The sequence below is a fragment of the Rhea pennata genome, chromosome 1 (assembly GCF_028389875.1).
Source record: "Rhea pennata isolate bPtePen1 chromosome 1, bPtePen1.pri, whole genome shotgun sequence".
Lineage (NCBI taxonomy): Eukaryota > Metazoa > Chordata > Aves > Rheiformes > Rheidae > Rhea > Rhea pennata.
The window spans coordinates 196,407,565-196,430,062 of NC_084663.1; positions in this window are offsets into that span (position 1 = coordinate 196,407,565).

Sequence of the window (22,498 nt, forward strand, 5' to 3'; positions counted from 1 at the left end):
GACAAGTCTTCGAAGAATCTATGGCATGGTTTGGAAGAAAAAATCTTTGGTCTTTCTGACTTCTTCTAATTCTTCCACTTAAATCTTTATCGCCTCCAGTTTCTCAAGCATTAGAAGTTGCCTAGTCCCAGATTTAGCTATGTTTTTAGCTAAATAATTAAATGCAAGCATTTAATAGAGACTGACTATCTTGGATGGGGAAAGACTGGCATTTCCATTCCCATCCAGGCAGCCAGCACCCATCCTGCCTTTGTAGGAATTTCCCTTCGCGTGTGACAGGACACTTGGTGCCTATCTTTGCTCTTCCATTTCAGAAGTGGTTTAGAGGACTTTACCTAGTCATGGCTAACACCAGATTAAATGAATATTGTCCTTCCAAATTTATGCTCAAATTGTAAGCAATTTCCTATAACCCTGTAAATTTATACTGTCCAAGTAATTTCCCAGATGATGCTCTTTTTGTTTATTCCATTCCATTTATGTCTGAATTATTCACTGCGTTGTGCTTTATAAACATTTGCTATGTTGATATGTTCTGAAAGGAGGAAATAACACTTTGCCTACTACGAGTATGGGCATGCCTGCCAACTTCTAACAGAGAAAAAGTTCTTCATTTTCCCCTTCAAGATTTTGATAGGAAATTATAGAGAGAACATTTTCTGCTAAAGAGTATATAAGTGCATTCAGTGCATAAGCAATTCATTTTTTCAGAGGAGCCTGAACCTCAACCATTACTTTAGGAAAAATATTTATAACAAAGTATATCAATAACTGTAGCTGGCTTTTATTCTGGCATTTTGTTGTCATGAAAAATGCTCCTTTTGACAATTTTACATTAAAAATTATTTTGTCAGAAAAAAAGAGAAAATGAAAAATGAGGAACTAAAGAAGAAATTTGTAGAATTAAATGAAAAAAATATTTAAAATTTGGGTTTAATATAGATGAAGTAGAAAGTCTATACCAAAATTTCTCACAAAAATAATGGTTTGTTCAAGATCCTTTAAAAAGGCTTTGAAAACTGACAAGAATTGTCAAGCATGTCCATGCACTCTGGATGACTGATCTGTTTTGAACTGAAACTGCTGATTATTTCTCAGTACAGAGGCGTTGCTACATGGGATTATTATTCCACAGGATCCTTTCAGTGTTCGGGCAAAAGTAACAGTAGGTTCCCAGGCCAGAGCGCGACAAGGACCATGCCTCCACAGCCTCATGGGAATGACTCACTGAATACTCCTAGCCACAGGGCACTTTTCAATGTAGCCTGATTACTAATGAGAAAGTGATAAGCAGCCTTGCGCCTCTCACAAAAGTGAGATGGGAGCCCAGAAACTGGTACTTACCACAGAGCAGCCAAGGCACAGTTATTTTGTATGGCCTTTGTATCTGTAGTTTCACATACACGGTTCAGGGATGCTAGTGAAGACTGATACTAAGATGAAACACTCAGTATCTCCTACCTGAGCACAATAATCCAATGCTGCAGCACACTAGCTAAACAAACCTTCGACCCAAGTTTCCTGAAAATTACCTTGTAACGAGCAGAACATGTACTGACACTGCCATCATTGCAGGATTCAAGCAGCACAGTATGAGCACTTCCCAGCTCCGCGAAAAGAGTATCGTGGCTCGCCCCTCTACAGCCAGGCACTGCTGTGTGACCGCACCTGGGGTACCGGAGAGCTGTCCTTGCACCCTGCCAAGGATGGTCAGAGACTTGACTTGGGATATGAAACTTTCTCTTGGTCCACCTCAAAATTGTGCTGTCAGTTGAGCAAGTGGATATGTCAGTCCTACAAGACGAGGAGCACCTATTCTAACTTTCGATGAGAAGCGCGGTAAGTTTTGTTCCATGCTGCGCTCACTAGCACTCTCCCTGTACTCCAGCTAGCCCATCAAAGGCAAGCTGTACAAGCTCTACAGTGCCCTCTGCACAATGCTGGATGTGCGGGACAGCTGCAGTCCTTGTGCTCTCCTGAGCACAGAGACAAGATGTCTGCTCTTGCTTCCAGACAGATGTTTGCGCTATTCCCAAAACACTGCGGTAGTGTGAGAGGTCTGGCATCTACTGAGGAGAGATATGGGCAGATGTGTTTTCTTTGGTACTGAACTGTCCTAGCAATAAGGCTGTCCGACAATTTGATTTAGAATTTTTTTTATAATGAAATACATTTTTTTGTGAGAACAAGACAGTTCTCTCTCTCAAAAAAAAAAAAAAAAAAAAAAATCGACAAATAGAAATGAAATCTCTCCAACAGCTTCAAATGCTGGAGAATGGGAATTTCAGCAAAATCCTGCAATTTTATACTGAGTGTATCAGTGGAAATACTTCACTTCAGGTTGTGAGTGTACAAAAGGCAGCCCAAAGTAGTAAGTGATCTGCTCATTACATGACCTCTCTGGAAAATGAACTACCAGGAAGAAAAAGCTACTTAAGAGCAACAAAGTCCCTACTTAAACTCTTTGGGAGTTTAGACAGAACAAGGCCTGCAGGGCTTGGCTTTGGAACATACACACCCAGAGTAAGGAGGAAAAACAGTCAGGAAAAAACATGTGAGTTTAATGTAAATAATTATATTCAGTCTCCCATATTTGAACATTCTTTCTAATATGAAAGACTTTCTTTAAGCAGAAAGTCACTGCCTTGTACATTTTGGATCCTACCCCTAAGGAATACACCCCCTCCGACCTACACACTGAAATCATGTCTCTGCTATTAATGACTCTTATGTTTCTCCTGTTGTACTGCAAGGAAAATTTAGAACTTGCACAAAAAAGCAGAGGATTTCTGTTCCAGGACCATGATCCTTTTTCAGCTGGCTGCTGTGCTGATAGTCACATTTGCTTTGTAACCCAGGCATGCTGGAAAGCTTCCCCAGTTTGAATATCCTTCCAGAGCTGGTGAAAGCATGCATCTTTTTTTTTTTTTTTTTTACCAAGTTATCTTGTTTAATCAGGACTGAGTAAACATATTACACACTAATAATAAAATCACTGGAAATTCTCTCCTTAATCTCTCTGATTTTCTTTAAAGGGTTCAAACAAAGCCCAGCATGATGTCTAATCTTATGATCAACAAAGTTACATCACAAAGCAGCCTCTGTTTTATCTGTTTACAAATGAGCCTAATGTTGTTAGAGGGTGGTGACATTAACTGTTACTGTATCAGCAGACAATGCAATTGCATTAGGCAGGCTGAACCTTGTCACTTCTGGTTGCAATTGCTTTGAGGAAACTCTAGAGATTATTCTTAATACCATAGGACGTCGTTGCAGCTGGGAGATCCTGGCCTGAGTTTGGGGCATGAGTTTGGATTAGGTCACAGTGTTGCCATAGCAGAGGCTGAAGGAGGACCAGTGCCTTCAGCAAAGCCCCCAGCCATGCAGGAGAAGCCCCCTAGATGCAATCCCTTAGGCTAGTATTGCATGCCCTTCTCCACGATCAGCTAAGTGGTATGGAGAGAGGACCTGGAGGAAACCAGCCTAATCTACTCCTCACTCTTTTGACATACTTTCCCACACTGCTCAGGAGCAAAGGAGACTGTGTGCAAGCTCAGAAGGATGAGGACTCAGTGAGCAGCTCGGGTAGTCACTCACGAACCCATGAAACAGGCAGCTTGGGCCAGGGCCTGACGCCCCTCACCCAGCACTGCCTCCCCGCACAGTCGGCTGGGGGGTGGGCAGCTGAGGGGCTGCAGCAACACCTCCCTGTGCCCTCCCCACTGTGTCCTGGAAAGAGCCGCAGCTGATTATCATCATGCCTCCCACATAAGAGGGATGTGCTGGAAGGAACATTACTCCAAAGAGCCTCCCACAGCTCCCCACTTGAAGTTAAAAGTCTGATCTAGCCCTTAATAAACAGGAATAAAAGTGCTAAGGAAGGAATTTTAATTGGCCAACTCCGTAAAGTCTTTGAAGATGCTGCATCATTATTGACTAAATTTCAGCACACCTGAGCCAGCCAGAGGGCAGTGACGTCGGTTTTGAACCCAAGATGTTACTGTTATTGCACCTCGGCACCCCACCACTGGCCTGCATCGTCTCTTTTCAGTGAACAGACCCGTTATGCCTCACAGTGTCAATAAAACTTTGCTTTGCTTCTGCACTGAGCATGCAGGGAGGGTGATGCTGGTTTCTTCTCACACCTCTGCCTGGCTCCATTCCACCACTGGCACATGGATCACCCATGTGCAGTTTCCAGCACCCGCAGAGAGCAGCAGCACAGCTAACCACCTCCTCTGTACTGCTCCATCAAGGGGAGTCCCCTCCCTGTCCTGGGCTGAACAACACAGTCTGAGTTGTTTCTTCTCCATACAGTTGCCAACTCAAAAAGAGCAGGCATAGGCAAGGAATAAGAGTTCATCTGGACTGACATAAAACCAAAAGTCTTTAGTTTTGTCATCCAAATGGGAGCCTGAAGGGGTACATACGAACCCAACAGGATGTTTCATATGGTACTCAGATACAAGGTATTTGTCAGATAAGCTTAAGGAGTTATAGTTAGATTCAGAAAGTGCTGTTTTACAGCTTGGTCACAATCGTTTTCTAACAAATATGAGAACCATCTTCTTATCCTCTGCTTTTTCCTTTAGAAAAAGGTTCTTTTGATTAAAAGCAAATGGCATCTGACATTCAGGTATCTGAAACCTCTGTGCCTATTTTCTCCACCCGCCAATTGCAAGGATGTACAGGACTAAATCTGAAGCTTATGCACACATGTAAATGAACCATTATTTGTGGGAATTCTGCAGATAGTGATAACTGGAAAAGGTCACTAATTTACATTTTTGGTTTGCATGCAACATTGTTCACATATACGTTTTTAAATATCCGGGAGAAAATAGCAAGATTTTATTTCACACTCATTAATGTTTTCTTGGGAATTCCAGCCTCCAATAAGAAATTTCCTCTGTGCTTTTAAAATCACTAGTTACGAATGTTTGAGCATCATTTTTATTCGCATTTCCTACCCTAGCTGTTTAGGCACCCTGAGAGGGTGCAGTATGCGAACCCAGGAGTAATCAATCAGGCCTAGATGCACTCACAATGGGGAAAAGGGACTGCTATGGCAGAAGGGCAGATGTGGAAGTAGTGATGGGGGAGGTTTCCAGTACCCTCAGCCCCACTAGCAAATTGTGACAGCCCTGTCCCCATATTGGCAACAATGACAAAACTATACATAAAGAGTTCTATTATTAAAAGAAAGTCTATTCATTTTTATGTTCAAATCTCAGCAGGGTTTTTAAAAAAGTTGAGCCTGTTCCTACAAAGGTCAGGAGGTGGGTACATGCGTTACCCTGAGATACTGAAATGCCTCAGTAAAAATAAACTGTTGAATGAGGGACCTTCTACAAATGAGTTTTCTAATAGCTTTGATATTGTTGTCAGCACAGATTTCATGGATGAGCAGAAACTAGCCTGAACTTGCTGTGCCACCCAAGTTCATCAAAAACTTCAGGAGGAGTTTGGGTGGGGAAAGGCCCTAAAGGTGATACTCACTACCTTTAAACCTAGACCAGTTGTCCAGAACAGCTCCAGTGGTATCTTTGTGGTTAGCCATCATCTGGAAGAAATCATCCGAACTATCACTGATCCCAGACCATGCAAAATAGGTGAGAGGCAAGTAGACAGAATCCTGAGACATCAGCCTGAGAAAGTTCAGGTTGGATGTTTCTTTCAGACAAGCACTTCATATACATCATGACCTCCAGCGACTGTAAACTCTTATCCAGTTGGGGTTATTTTAAATCAAAGGCCAGTGTGCCAGCAGCTGCACAAGTGAGGAATGCCTAAGAAAATAAATACCAGTTAAGAGTGCTATTTAATGCCGTTAACTGCAGTGGGTGGAGGCTGGAGGGCAGTAGCTTTTAACAGGTTTTATTTGAAAGACTCACTCAGTGTGGTTGTCACGACAGTTGTCTTTGTGGCTGAAGTTGTATTGCTAACAGATGGAAATCTGGCAGCTTTTTCTAATTTATGCAGATGCTTTGCAGAAGGAGTTACCATCCTAAGTGATCCTAACATTAACCTTACACAAACCTTTCTCCACTGTGTTAATAAACAGAACATTTTAGAGCTGTTCTGCTAAAAACACTCACAGAAATATTCAGCTCCCTTTTCATCTCTTCAGTTACTCTTGGAATTTATCAAGAAAATACTTTTGCATAAAATCTCTTACCGAACTGAGAACTGGATAGGTAGAAAAAGTCAATCTAGTTCTCAAAATATCCATTTTAATTATAAAATTACCTACCGGGTTGTATCTTCATTAATGAGCTAAGCTTGTGGACTGTCTTGTTCTTGAAAACTGGCATTCAGTAAAATATCTAACAAGCATGATTTAACAAGAGAAGTATCTAAATTGGCAATCATTTTAAAGGACTGAATAATATTCTTAATAGTTGCGTAATATTTCGTCTTTTTGCTTTGATTGGCACTTTTTTAATTGTTAACACTTTTCTAACTGGCAACACATTGCCTCATTCTAATCCACAGTGAGCCCAACTGTATTATTCGCAGTTGTGAGTGCTAAGCAGGCTCAGGAACAATACACCACTGAGACATTTTGTAGACATGGTGTATGTTCTGGATCTCCAGCTGTTCTTCACAGCAGATTTTAGGAAATCAAGAGATCATTTTGTTTTCCCCTTTGACAGTGATTTGAACGTGTATGCATTGTAGAACTTACTGATTAAAATGTGCTTGTATAATCTGAGCCCTGATTATATAAAATGAGTAAAGTAGATACTTGTTCTTACAACTGTGGTTCTTTGAGACAGTCGTTTGCACAGATCCACACTGTAGGTGCCTTGCATGTATGAGAGCAGAACTCTTGAAACTGATATTCACAGTTTCCATGTACACATTTAAGTCCCTGTTCCTCCCCGAGCACATTTAAGTGGATGATACTTCAGCTCTCAGTAACTGAAGAAACTAGTAATATAACTCTGTAATGAACGCAGAGGAAAATATGTAACATAGGGAGTCATGGAGACCACAGGAGCATTTCAGAGAATGAGTCAAAGTTAGTTTTGATTCTTCAAGTGTTACCTGCATGACTCATGAGCCATCTTTTGGATCTGAGCAACCTAACTTGAACCAGGAAAGGTGTGCTCCCTTAAATAACACATCCACCGTAGAAAATAAATCAGCTTCTAAGCTTAGATACCTTATTCAAGTAGGCCAAATCTTTCTATAGAGGCCTTCAAAAGCATTTCCCTCTGGCCATTGTCTCTATAAGAAACATAGGCACTTCCTTTGAGAGGCCTGTTTAGCCTGGAGAAGAGAAGACTGAGGGGGGATCTTATCAATGCGTGTAAGTATCTGAAAGCTGAGTGTCAAGGGAATGAGGCCGAACTCTTTTCAGTAGTGCCTTGCGACAGGACAAGAGGCAACAGGCACAAACCGAAACACAGGAAGTCCCACCTGAATATGAGGAAGAATTTCTTTACTGTGACGGTGACAGAGCACTGGAACAGGTTGCCCAGAGAGGTTGTGGAATCTCTTTCTCTGGAGATATTTAAGACTCGTCTGGATGCAACCCTGTCTAGCATGCTCTAGGTGAGCCTGCTTAAGCAGGGGGATTGGACTAGATGATCTCCAGAAGTCCCTTCCCACCTCAAACATTCTGTGACCTCTTCCATCACAAATTTTTAAAGCTAGGCACAAGTCAGTTTAGTCAAGAGCATCATCAGCCTTTACTCCCATACTTACAAGGAGACTGACTGATCTGCAAATGAGAACTGTTTCAGGTTGCTGCTCAGCAGCAGCAAGTTTGCAGGCATGTGGCACGAGCTTCACTGAAACAGCATGTCTTTCATGCTGGCAAACTCAGGCAGCCTTCCAGAGGGGAGTGCAGCTCTCCCAGCAGTGTAGTAGTACTTGCCTCCTGCTGCTTTACATTCCCAGGGAGGATATTGGCTCCACACGAGTCTCTTCTCCTGTTCCTCTAGCGATCAGAGCAGCAGAAATCTCAGGCTGAGGTGACTAGATATACCTGGAACTACTTACAAGTAAAAATTTCCACCTCCCTCCTGAGAGATCTATGTAATTCTTCTGCATGATGTTACTGAAGTGACCAGACCATTTGCTGTTTCTCATTCATTTCTCTGTCAGAATGTTTCATCTGAAGAATATCAAGAAAGTGACAAACTTTCTCTTACACCACTGAATATTTAACATCCTCTATCCCAGATAACTTTTGCTGGAGTTCTGTCTGGAATACAGACATTCAGGTGGAGGGGCACTAGCTGTGTTATAATTATGACTAGAGAAGATGAAAAGAGATGAGGATTGTAGGAATATCTCCAAGTCCTCTGACTGTGAAATGGTAGCTTGGCAAAGGAGACAATCTCTGCTTGATCAGAGATTTTGTATTTCTACTACAGGGACTGGGAGATTACAAACTTCATAGACAGGGGTATAGCAGTGCCCCAGCTATCTGTAAATGGGAATCAGAGAGTCAGTGGCCACTTCTGAAATCCCAGGCATTCTGAAATGGAAAGGTCTTTCAGTTGCTTGACAAATGTTATAAGAGTCCAGAGAGTTAGACAATATGTCAGGTGGGAAGTACTGTTACTCCCAAACAGTTTTACAATAAATTTAAACCATAAAAATCGAAATTCTGTGCATAAGTAATACTACACAATTGAGTCTAGTAAGTATTTATAGCACTTTGTGCTTCAGGCGTCTTGTGAACTAGAAAAGTTCAAAGGCTGTGTGCCCTCAGCACTCAGTCAGACCTTCAAGAAGGAGTCCAATATTCCTCCTAGTTGATGACTGGTTCACAGGAAACACTGAGCAGCTTGAAGAATAGGGCCCCAAATGCATATTTGGCACCCAGTTAAATTTTTAAGTATTTAGGGTTTTTTTTTAATCAACATTCACTACATCCCAGAATAAACCACAGCTAAAAGAAATCACATGTGCCTGGTTTAAATCTTGGTCATTAATTAATTAGGCTGTCACTAACTAACAAGACGTCTTTAGAACAAGAACATATCTATTTTAGTTAACCAGTTAATGTTATTGTTCATGTTCCTGCGATTTTGTCCTTCATTGGGCCATTTATTATTATGAAATTCTACTGCTTATATAGATAGATAGTAATAATCCTTGAAGTATGTTCCCAGCTGTTTTCAACTTTTGTGACCTATGTAAACACTGAGCTTTGAAATAATTTATGTTAACTTCTACTGAGAATAAGTTAATTCTGAGGCTGACTGATTCTAAGTATTTTAAAGGTTATAAATACATGTGGTATGGTCTCAAGTGAGTTTTAGATTTTGTATTTCATCTCAAAACAAAGCTAACACATTCACAAGTCTAGCTAGCAAGCTGTAAATCAGTACCCTCTCCTCATGATATTTGTATTCTCATATGTTCTATATTCATATTAAAAAGACATCTCTAACATTTGCAGTACATTAAATGGTTCACACTGCAGATTTCCTCAGGTAACACAATGCTCTGTCAAGTACTGCACAGTAATTTCAGTTAATTCTACCCAGACAAACAGCAAATGTGTTGTGTCGCATTCAAATAAACCTACTATAACTTTAAAAATACATAATGAAATCTGTCAGGGGGTCATTTCTCTCTTCAAGCCCAAGAAATAGAGCCCACCAGAAGCAGAGTTCTGAATCAAATGATATTATTTGTAGTAACCAAAATACTGGATAAAGGCCCATATCCTGGTCTATTCTACTCCATATTCCACTCTTTCATAGTACTCATGATTCTGCAGAATACATTCATTCTGAGATGACATTTTCTATTTTTCCTAAGAGTCAGCAAAACTGGACTAGCAATTTTAGGTTTGTGTGAGTGTGCAAAAGAAGCAACACTTCTCTATATGATCTAGTTCTAAACCTATATAAGCTGTTCTTTGTGCTGATTCACAGACACAGGCCACAGCAACTCTGTATGAAGAAACTTTAGGGGGAGATTCATGTTTTCCAAGGGCAGAATCTACCCTTGCACTGTGCAGCCATGGAAGAATCTTCAGCTGAAGGCTGTAACCAATACACAAAAAAAATGGCTATGCCAAGAGTATAATGAATGTTGTGAGGAATAGCAGGGGGAGACCCTCTTTCAGCTGCCAGGAGGTTTGAGTAAACGATGAGTCAACAGTAGATGGAGGACTGGAGATCATTCTTTACTCCCAGATGTATGCAAAACCCCTGATATCACACTTCCTCTCTTCTTGTGTTTCCAGTGGCAGCTGTTTACCAGACAAAAATTTCAGCCTCGAAATATGCATTTCAAATGCTTTTTTGTTTATTCCTTTGAAAATAGACCTAGATGAGACAGTCATAAGTGTCTTTTCTAAGCCAAACACTCAACAATCAGATTTCACAGCCTTGACAAGTAGTTGTAGAGGTTTAATTTCAGATAGAAGTTTCCAAAGTGATTTTTGTGCCCATCCAAAATCATTATTCCAATTATTCAAGCTAATTGACATTCAGTGCTTCAAGTGCTGGTCTGAATGACATTCAATGTCATGAATTAATATTTTACAAATTGAACAAAAATTAGCCATGCCTAAGATTTCTCACATTAATCCATAGCGAAGGTGCATGATACATGACACCAGACTGTCAATTCTGATTAAAAAGCTAAATTCTATCTACTTTGGCCATGAAATCCTAAGTCAGTAAACAGAGCTAAGCAGACAGTAAAATGAGGGTGAGAGGAAAGAAGAGATTGTTATTGATTGCATTAATTTTAATGGATCTGTGGAACATATCAAAGTTAAAACTGCTACCCAGAAATGTAAGTATTTAAGCTATAATCAATTTCTTTAAATGTATTACTATAAAGAGAGTAACATTGGTTCTTAGATTCTCCTCTCATGGTCTTCTTCAAGAAGAAGAGACACTTGACTGAGTCATAAGGCAGGAGACTGTATTTGAAGAACAGCCTAAAACAAAAGCGCACATCACTCCTCTCAAGCTCCTGCTACCTCAGCCTGTAACACACTCATGATAAATTATGAAAGTTCTCATTTCCATGTTGATCCTTCCAGTAGGATATCAGATCAGGCTTTATTTTGAAGTGATTTCACCTGGACCTTAAACATAAATACACTTTAGACAGAGGCACAATTAACCTCTTTTTTGTACTAGAAAAATTAGTGATTGAAGATTCTTTTTTTCTCTACCAAGACATTGCACATCATCAGTTTACCAGTGAGATCTTTGGTCAGTTAATACAATTATAGCAGAAATCACTGTTAAAGTGTACTAAGTCAGACCAATGTTAATTTCCAGGATGTTGCATCAAAGCCAGAAGCATTTTTCCACTGACATATTTTTGATGCATTTGTATGTAAGGGAACAGATTTAGTCCTTAGGTTATGCACTTTACTTCTGTAAAGTATCGGTATTTATATTCATCTGCAGTTTGATTCTATACTGTGTAAAATTAAGCAAAGTCTTTACAGAATGAGGACCATATGTTTTGGACAAAAAAAAATTATTTAAATAGTCTTCATCCAGTTCTGTCCCTCCTCAATAACCCAATACAAGTGTGTGTATGTATATGTGTATATACATATATATATAATGATTATTTTTAACTGTCATTTTTGATTACTAATTAAACAAAATAGAAAAATGGGATTACCTGATAATAGCAAATCTGGTATTTAGCCATGGCAGCATCAGTGGAGTATGAATTGCACTTGGGAATCCTGTAAATTCATTATATTGGTCGATCCTACTATATGGCAGTTATACCTACCCCAGCACATGCAGTCTCACAGAATGTGTTGCTAAACTCAGCACAATATTTTCCCACACTGTGCCTATATGTTCTGATTAACCTAGCTGTCTTTCCTTCGCTGGTTTCAACAATCAACTAACACAACAGACATTTCTAGTGCAGACCAACCAAAAGGTTCTTTCAGCAACTGTCAGCTGAAAAGCTTTGTAAAATCAATTAATGCTTCCAATCCGGGTCAGAAATCTGTGAATCGGCTAACATGTAATTCATTTTTCTCAATAGAAGGGCCTAAAATGAGAGTGTGTTTATTCATTTTGTTTTTTTTTTTTTTCCATTAAGGCCCTGGTATTTGCATGTGTGTGTTTTCTTCATGAAATGGTGTAACTCTTGAAGGAAAGTGAAGAAGTACTTTTTTTGTTCATGCACACAATGACAGTAATATAAGCACCAACAGTTGAAGTTCTTTGGTCTTCCTAAAACATCTGGTCATTCCATCTGTCTCTGTGAAAAGACATTTTAACCTTTTAAGTCTGTTAACCATCACCCTTTTCAATTAACCATCACCATAACCTCATCAACTGAAGCTATCAGTTAGACCATCATTTGTACTGTACCATTGTTATTTTTACTATGACCTCAAGTAAAGTTTAAAGAACATATCAAAATAAAGATAGTTCCTTACTGAGAAAGCAGTGCAGAAAAGTCTTCTATTAATTTCCAAAAGTACTAGCTCAACGATACAACCTAGCAGACAGATGAAACAAAAGTGTGCTGATTGGGAGGAGGTAATAGCAGAAACAGGAAAACCAAAAGTCACCACTTAACAGTACCAATCAAAAGTGTTATGCAATGTTATGGGTTTCAGAGCAACACTCAGCAGAAGGCAGAGCTACAGATAAGAATAGAAAATATGGGACTAAATACCAAAAAAATTATGAAAAGGGATAAATAATGATCCAATTAAATCCCAAGGTGCTCCCAATGCCTTGAGTAAGGTCAGAGTTCAGTGCTTGAGTTTGTGTTTAGTACAATGAGAAGTGCTGAAAGCAAAACAGGGATGCTCAGCAGGAACTGGATGATGTCTTTAAGTAAGTGAAGAGCCACAGAATGGTAATGACTTTCAGTAGTCCCTGAGTAGCCCCTGAGGGATAAATCAGTAACCTAGTAGTCATAGGCATCATATCACACTGCAAGTTAGTGAGTCATTTGGGATTCCTATGTATTTAACATGCTCAGATAATCTAATTCTTCTTGACACAGAGCCATTAGGTGCTCCAAACCAAAACATTTCTTTTTGTATTTACTAACATTTATTAATCAAAATTCAAAGGAACAAGGCTGTTCTTCCAGTTATTACTGTGAAAATTAAGATGGTTATTGTACTGACCTCAAAAAAGAATTATCTGCTTGAAAGGACTAACTAACTGCATTACATGTTGAGTATGACCACAACCACATGGTTATCATCCACAAATTATTTTTGCTTCTCCTGCAGGATAATGCCATAAATGCACTTGGCACATTTAATCTAGAAAGTGACCATAAGGTGCCTGCCAGAAAAGGCTGTAAACACAAAACAAAAAGCCTCCCCAACATAAAAAAGAAAATAAACTCTTCAAGACTGGCCAGAACAGATTTTGCATCGTAAAAATTAGATGACTAGCTATGCAAAGAATACAGGATTGGCATGGGGTGCTTTTTTGCAAGCATTGAATGACAAGAAGATGCAATCAGATAATAGCAGAGTGAAGGAATCCCTCAACAAGGAGAAACTTGACACAAACACTGAGGCAGGTTTGAAAAACAAAGAGGTTCAGGGGAGAGTGGGATGAGGTCAGAGAAATGGATTTTGTCAGCTGCATCCTAGATTGACTATGAGCTGTGAGAGACCTCGAGGAGAGGCCAAGAAAGAGGAGATTGGAGATATCAGAATGAGAAGGTAACTAGTCCATACATTACCTTTGTAGTTGGAGATGAAAAGGGGAAATGACCTTGGAGATGTAAAGGAAGAGCTACCAAGATAAAAAAAGGGGGGGGGGAGGCTGGAAAGAGAAAAGTTAAGTATACTTCCATAACTAATTACATTATGCACAGAGGACAATAACAACTTTGCTGCGAGGGGAGAAATTTGTTGTTGGGCTCAATCTACCACAAATGGAGGGTAATGGAAAGTCTCTGTGTATAGGAGAGTGCCAAGAGGAACATGATCTGCAAATGGCATGATCAAGCCTGGCCTGGAGGAAGGAGAAGCTAGTTTTTGAACTGGTCTATGACTATCCAGTGGCTATAGATATCATCCAACTAATGAACTGGAATTAGCCTGGTAGGAATAAGCAGGAGTATGGGCAGAGGTTGCTCAACGTAGCGATAGTTACTTTTGAAATAACAGCTCTGTAAATGTTTGAGGTGTGCAATCACTATGCACTGGAGCAGAAAGCTGAGCTCTCTCAAAGCAAATGCCATTGAAAGATGTTTGGTGCTAACACAGCTGCTCATAAAACTGAGTAGGATGCTGTTGGGAACAAGAAGATTGAAGTAGCAGCTGATCCTGTCAGATTGGAGAGTTACTACATTTTTAAGTGATAGAAGTCCTTTCCATTAGGAGTTTTCATTCTGAGCTTTAACGTTTATTTTAACAAAGTTATGGCAAAAGAATCAGCACAGAAAGAATCTTTCTAAGGTTTCCTCCAGGGCGGAGACTGTTCATCAGGGCACGTTTTGTAATAATTACATCAATAGTTTCTTCTCGTAAAATACTTTCAGAAATATTGCATGAAAAGTGCTGTATTCTTGTCTGACAAACAGCAGCAAAAAAAAGGACCTGTCCTTGTTAAGGCAAATTTCCACTCCTCCACAGAACTACTAATGAAAACAGGAGCTGCCTGGAATTAAGCTCTGTTTTACAAAGCCTTCTTCCCTCTGAAATGCTGACCAGGAATTGAAAACTAACAATTATTAGTCAGTTAATTTGCATGAGACTTGGCTTTTTGTTTGGATAACTTAAAAAGAGTGATGAATACAGGGTCTGTGTTTCTGATGTCCTGTTTATTACAGAATAGATTTTTTAATTTCAGCTTGTAAAAGAACAAATTTTAAAAATTTTCATTCAACCTATATGGGTTACTTTCAGAGCATAAAGACTCCTAAGTCTTGGATGGTTCTTTCTAACGTCCTTTTGAATCTTTTCCAATATTCATTTGGTACCTCCTGGGCCCAGTGAAGTTATGATTAATAAAATCTTGTCATCAGAAGCTTCCTATTAAACTAAATCCTTTCACAGAGTCTTCTCTCCATTTAATTCTCTCCTTTTTTAGCTGAATGTTTACTGATGAGTCAATTAGTTTCTATTTTGTTTGTTCTATTTAATGTCATCACATCTCCATGAGATCACCACAACAAACATTCATCAGCAACAGCATTGTCATCTCTGTGCTGCTACAGCACTCAGAGTCCTCAGGCTGTTCCCGTCCAGGAGGCTGGCTGTCAAGTGTGGCCTTGGTCAGGCTGAAATGAGCTCAGCAGGACCCATGAGGGGCATGAGGACTGGATTTTCCTTTGTAATCATTGTGGAGCCACCTGTGGTGCAGTTCCTCAGTCATCTTCTGGAGCTGTAGAGTGTATTGCAAAGGCAGCCATGACAGCATTTACAGCTGGAATAGATCTTGCTGTATGGTGACAGAGACTGCAAGAAGGGGCTATGTTTTAAAACACCAGCAATAATCACAGAGCAAGGTTCCAGATAATTAGACTTATATCAACATCAACATATACCAAAACATATCAGCATATACCAATATACCAGATTAGCAGGTTCTGGGTGTGTTGATACATTTGGTCTGAGATAGCTGATCATTAGCTAGCTTTGCCTACACTGAAAGTTGCCGCTATAGACTACAGCATTTTGGAGTTGAACAGAAGATGGTCTGCACTCACTCAAACATATCCTGTGACTTGCTTCCTTAAGAACAGCACACATCTATCTGCCCAGTCCTCAGAGATTGTGCTCAGAGATTGTTTTCTTAAATATCTGTAAATGGTCAGCATCTAGCTCAAGATATATCAGGTGCACCTAGGTATATCAGGTTCAGGTGTATCCAGTGAGTGATAGGTTTCAGATATTTTGAAATGAAAGTACTATAAAGATAGAATGCCTTTGCTATTTTGGCTTCCTTAACTGGGAAACACCACAGATCTCAATATTAGGTCACATTGGTTATGCTGTCAATCATACTATCATGTAGGTCAGAGACCAGTCAAGCTTGGATACTGAAGAGTACTATTCTCTTTCCCTCTGCAAGCCTTCTAAAACTGAGTAATATATCTTCAGGTTAAAGTGGGCATAGGAATAGTGAGAAGCTGTTTCAGAGGGAGAAAGACTTAGTGTTGATACTCAGCCATGAAGCCTAACTAAGCTAACACAGTTAGATCAGTCCTGAAATTCTATGGTTTGGGGAATTGAGAAGAAGAATCAAGTAGCTCCATGGCATCCACAACATGGTCTGTGTCCTCTGTGAGGTGCAGGCTCTTAGTCCTAATAATACTCTGGCACCAGTACATATTAACAGTGCAATTTCAATAATCAGCACATTTTGTTAAATAATTGGTATACTGATGGTTATAAGAGGTGACACTGCCAGTATCTCATAAAGGCTGAAAGAAATATTTCCCATTTCCACGCTGCATAAACAAAGCATGCCAGACAACCTCAGGAATGCTAATGATCTCCAGTACTTTAATATATTAAGTATTCATCAATTGAGCACAAACCAAAACAATGCTGTGAGAGTCCTTAAACACGTAAGAAACACATGAAAAATGATGCAAAGTTTATATGAGCTCATATAACCTCTCTTGGCTATGGTGTCAAGCATAAGATCATAGAAATAAGGTCATACATCCCATATCTTTCCTACTACAAGGTTGTGCCCTACATTGTATTTGCTGGTGGCACTTCCAGCGCAGATTTAATTGACTCAGGCAATGAATCATCCATTACATCCCCTACAGCACTATTCCCCAACCTGGCAGATGACATTGTTGGGATATTTTTCCTGATAATCAGACTTCTCTGTCCTTAATTTCATCCCTTTATATAATACTTCACACTTATATGGTAACTTCCATCCAAAAGTTAATTAACCAAGTTTCATAATAGCCCCCAAAGAAATAGGTAAGGTCTGATTCAGAGATACATACACCTGAGTTACTTGCTGTAGGCCACATATGGGATCATATCAAACACAACTGGGTCTACCTCATTGACTGTGAGTTTTTTGAATGTAGTTTCTGAGCTAATCAAGTCATAAGAACTCTCTTTTCTAGAATCACTCAGCCTCCCTCCTACTAGTATTTGTTTGCACAATGAAACACAGTTTACTCCTTTACTAGTATCTGTGCCTATAAAACATATATTTCCCTAGTCATTATTTCTGTACTGTTGATACTTGCTCTACCGATAAATAAACCAAGCCTTTTAATATTACCTTTTTCTCCCAGTAACCTTCTCATGTGGAGACATATCTTTGCAAATTATGTGCCCAAAATTGTACACAGTGGAGTTTATATAGATAAGACATGCAGTGGCTGTTACCCTCCCAGGCTGTGATGTTCTACTAAAGGCGTAATCCACCTGGTTATTCCAGACTTTGTCAGCTGAGGCAGAGTAGCTCACTGTGCACGTGCTATTATCTCACTGCAAGGCAAAGTAAAGTGAGCTCATATGAGTCATTAACGAACTGATCTTTTTCCACGCAGTGCGCCTTGCTCACTTACCACACCTCCAATGAAGAACACCATCTTAAAACTGATGGACAGTAACCTCTACAGGCCAGCACAGGCCTTCATCTGACCAAACTTTAATTTTCCGTAATTAAAATGAGTTTGTTTTTAAAATACAAATTTATAAATGGCATTTTATTACCTGTAACAGTGCAGGATCTCAGGTTTTTATAATTCAAACAATGTGGGCAATATTTTGGGTGATAATACAAATACAGGAATGAACAAGAAATGTTCCAGCTGCTTTGCAAACTAATCTCTGCTCTAGTGTTTGTTGCTGTCAGTGAACATAATTGCTTTCTAAGTGTTTCTCTCCACTGAATTTATTAGATTTTTGGTGATATTTATACAACAAGTGTTTTTCTAAATCAAATTTAACCTTATTGCTTACCTTTGTTTCTACAATATCTCATTCCCAGATTATTTTGCAACATGTTTCTACTGTCCTTACTGCTTTTGGTTTCCTTTCTTCATGAACTGAAAGACAGAGTGGAAGATGGAGATTCCTGTCATGTAAAGTTCAAGATATCATAACATGGTAGAAATGCACATGTGCAGAAATTTCAAAAGTGATGATTAAGCGAACATTTTTTCTGTGTCCTGCTACATACTTTATTACAACACAAGGCTTCATAATAGAAACAAAGAGAGAAAATTCAGCATTATCTCCTACAAGTAGGTTTTTGGTACAGAATCTTCCTTGAAAGTATCTTTATGTAATACCCATCACTCATTCTCCCTGCTAACAAAGCAAACTCTCATAAGAAAATGAACAGTCCTCCCTTGCCAGAGCAAATCAGCCCTGAAATATAGGAGAGACCTTTTTTCCAGGGAAAAACAACAAGAGACAGTTCAGAGTAACTTTCCAAATCCCTATGTGAACTAATAAACCACTGTGATTGTCACACCTGCACACTTAATGGGTCTTGCTGAGCTATTTACCTATCTTTCAAATTGATTTCAAAAAAGTTGTCAAAAAATGAAGATAACATCTTCCACTAGTCAGAACTGCAGCACACAGACCTAGCAGAAAAATCTGCTACCTGAGCATAATTAAAGGATCTGCAAACTACTCAAGATAAAAAGATCAAGGGCTACCATAAGTCTTGCTGTCACGTGGGATGAGCTCACCAGCAGCAGAAGACACGTATTCTTCTTTCTATGAGTATTAGTCACTCAGGTATGGTATAGGAGTTTGATTTCCTCTCCAATATCTGTCACGGAGCTCCACTTTGGACACTACTGAATCTGTTCTTCTAGGACAGCTCCTGTATCCACACACGCAGTGAATTCTTTGGCTACTAGGTCTGCCATTTCAGTGAGTGCACCTTCTGAGCACAGCTAGTGTGCAATTTTATTTATTTCATTAGAAAGTGTTTATGGGCCAACATTGAAATTCCTATGGAAATGTATCTATTAATATAAATCTTTCAGCAGAATCTCGTAATTTCCAAAATCTACCTGAGGAAAGACAGAGGCCTCATGCTGGCAGTAGTAGAGAATTCAACATCAATCTTAAAACCATATTTTGCCTCTCAAATTGTAATTAGTAAGCCACAGCCATGCTGTTCTGTATCTTGTCATTTTTTAGCAAATAATATTCTTTTCTCTGTGTTAGTTATTTTCAGTGTATGAAAGTTTAGTTTGATCATAATGTGGAATACCGAAAAATGCTAGAGTATCTACAAAATATTTCTTGTTTTCATCAATCCCTAATATTGTGTTTGTAATTGAGATCATCTTCTTCTTAGAATTCTATGTAATATCAGGTAATCTGGGAGTAAAAATTCTTACCTCTCTTATTCCCTATTCTACAGAGAACCTAAGGAGTTAAAATCATATGGTTCTAACACCATTGTTCTCAGGAGTTAACCCCAAATTACATCCTTCTTCCACCAAACTCTGCTATTTCCTCCCATTGTTTGTGAAAGCCACATAAAACATTGGAAGAATCTGTGAATGGAAGTACAATTTCTGAAATAAAAAGTTAAACTTGCCTGGCTACAAAAGGCCATTGTGGGTGAGGAATTCAGTTAGCTGTAAATGAACATGGTGCAGCAAACAGGAAGCAAGAGAGCAAGAGATCTTGCAACACTAGTTTTTTAAAGAGTGAAGAATACCTATTTTTGATCATCTTTGAATGAGCAATTTTAGCTCTCCCTAGTTTTCAATACAGACATAAAATAAAAGCTACGTCAAAATAAAATTTGATTTTGTATCAATTGCTTTTTTTTTTTTTACTTGACAAAGTAAGTATTAATTCTCTGATTTATTCACTTAGCCTTAAGTTAATGTATTTCTTTCTGAAATTGTTAGGAATAGAAATAATGTTAATTAAAAAAATTTTGAACTCAAACTCTATACAAGCCTAATCAGTCATAAATTGCTTTCAGATGTGATACTTTGACCCACTGTACCTGTTCAGGGAGAGGCTTCCAGATTTTCCTGTGACTGTAGCAACATTTGGCATCCCTCACTTTAGTCCATGCTTTTCCTCACAAATTCTATGATTCTATAGAAAAGAACATTTAAAGGTAAGTTTGATATAGCAGACATCCATGAGCATGTAGATTTAACTGCCTTTTAACATTAGAGCGAATGCAGTTGCTGCAACTAATTATGACCGTTCACAGATAATCCCTAGTAATACTCATCTGGACAACTTCAGTTTCTCCATAAGAGCCAAATTAGGGCATACAAAAAAGTAAAAGTAGTCTACAAATCAAAGATGAGAATGTCCAGATGTGTGTTGCTAGAGGTCATCTCTATATCTGTGCTACTTTTTACTGCCACACACACACACATGCAAAGCACATTTATCATGGTAGTTAGCGCATCCAGTCTGGTTGGATCCTACAGACCTTGGCCCCTATAGATTCCCAAGGAAGCATTAAGTTGTTTCAACATAGGTCTTATGCCATTTCAGATGCTGTAGAGTATCTGGCATGGCCTCCAGCTGTGGCTTTCAAAGGTTATGGGTCTCGCATGGATCCTGAGCCCCTTCTCCTAGCTCCGTGTGGGTGGTTTAGATGCCTTACAGTATCTCTAAAATGGTATGAGAGACCTGTATTTTGGCAACCAACCCCTGCTCCCAACATTGCAAGCTATGGAGAAGCTGTATTTTCACTTTCAGGAGAACCCTGTCTTAGAGAGAGGAGGGATAAGGAAAAACCTCTTTGGGGGCAGGTTTGCTCTTGCAGATGTGCAGAGGGTTGCTGTACTGCACTTCAGCAAGACACTCATTGCCTTTTTTGTACATCTAGAGGGAGAGTCATAACTACTGTGAGGAAAAGGACTCCTATGAAACTGCTTGCTGTCAAATGCTGTCTTCATGTCCACAGTTAGAGTCTCGGGAACTACTCTATAAAACAGAAACCACTTCTGTGCTTGGAAGTGCAACCTAGAACATTTGTTGGTGGTAAATGTACCAACATGCCTTGTCTGAGACTGCAGAGGGGTGCAAGCGAGAGCACATGGGGCTGCATGGGGCTTTCCCTGCTGAGAAGAAGGTGCCATGGCTATCATGCACCCAGCCCCCCCACCACAGCACCCGTTGAGGGGCCCATGCTGGCCAAACAGCCAAACAGCCCAGTCAGAAACTCCAGGAGCACTGTTTCCTACTGCGCAAATCTACGGCTCAGGCCAGCAGCAGGCTGGCTTTCAGCTGACATCACTGCAAGCCCAGACGGAGCACAAGCCATTAAGGGGAGCTGAGGGAGCACAGGGGAAAATTCTCACCTAGCAAGCTTTAAAAGAAAGGTGCAGTCTCTGCTCCTTTACAGTCAAAGAGGGAATGGGCATAACTTTAAAGCCATATAGCTTTTAAAAAAAGAAAGAAAGAAAGAAAATCACATTCACCCTCTTTTTCCCTCCATACTTTCATCTGGTGGAAAATCTGATTCAAATGGGAGTTGTGTGCTTCGGAAAATCTGGCTAGTGTGGCAGTTCACTTTAAAAAGAGTGGAGAACAAAAAAGCCAAACTCTCATGCTCATGATGACCCTTAAGGGAACTTAATTAGAGGTAATGGCGAATGAAAGGTAAGCAGTTAAGTATCTACCCCAGACAGGATACTGTAAGCCAGACTATTCAATGTGTGTGAAGATAATTTGTTTCTTGTTCCTCTCTCTTTCCTTCCTCTTTCTCTTGCTCTTTCTATCAAAGAACAGAAGAGCAGAGAAAGAGGCAACAGGCAAGCAATGGTGCCATTCCTCAAGTCCTATTCCCCAGTGAATTGCTCTTCCAAAATTTTGATTTTACTGAGCTTTTTTTCACTCCTCTCAGGAATATGACCCAGAACTTACCAAAAATGAAAAGAAAATGAAAGAAAGAGAGAAATTCTGTGCAGATAAGGGTCGTGTTCCAGTGAACTCACTCTAAACATAACTTTTCATTTCATCACTGCTACTCTGACAGCAGTCTGAATTCCCTGTCCGCCTGGTGGCTTCATGTTTCTATTCCCATCACTCTCCAGCCCTAAAAAAGAAAAACCTCTGCAGCACAGGACAATAAGATAATAAGTTTCATGGGACTGGATCTTAGGACTTTTCATGTATATAGTACAATTCTCCCATCATTCTGCTTTGCCTCCTGCCATTCCTTTCCTCTGGTCTCCATTACAAAAACTTGCCTTTGCTCTACATTTTCACATAGCCTCATTAAAATCTGTCTCGAGCTACCATCTCCTACAAGCCTCATGTGGGTCCTCCATACCCTTTCACTAGCAAGGCCAGGCTATGCCAAGCCCCCCTGTCCTGAGAGGATGGCAAGAAGCCGCAGCAGAAGCAAATCAGCAAGACAACAAGCAGGAGCTTGAAAAAGCCTATTAGCTTTTCTGTGATTTGACTAGTGCTAGTTTGGGGCACTGCAAAACAGCATAATAAGGATGTAAGCTTATTACAGCTGGCTGGAGTTGAAATTGTATGGATCTGATGAAATTGGAGGTGAGGGGACATGACCGCCATTTCTTTTTTTAGCGGCATTGGACTTTTTTGCCT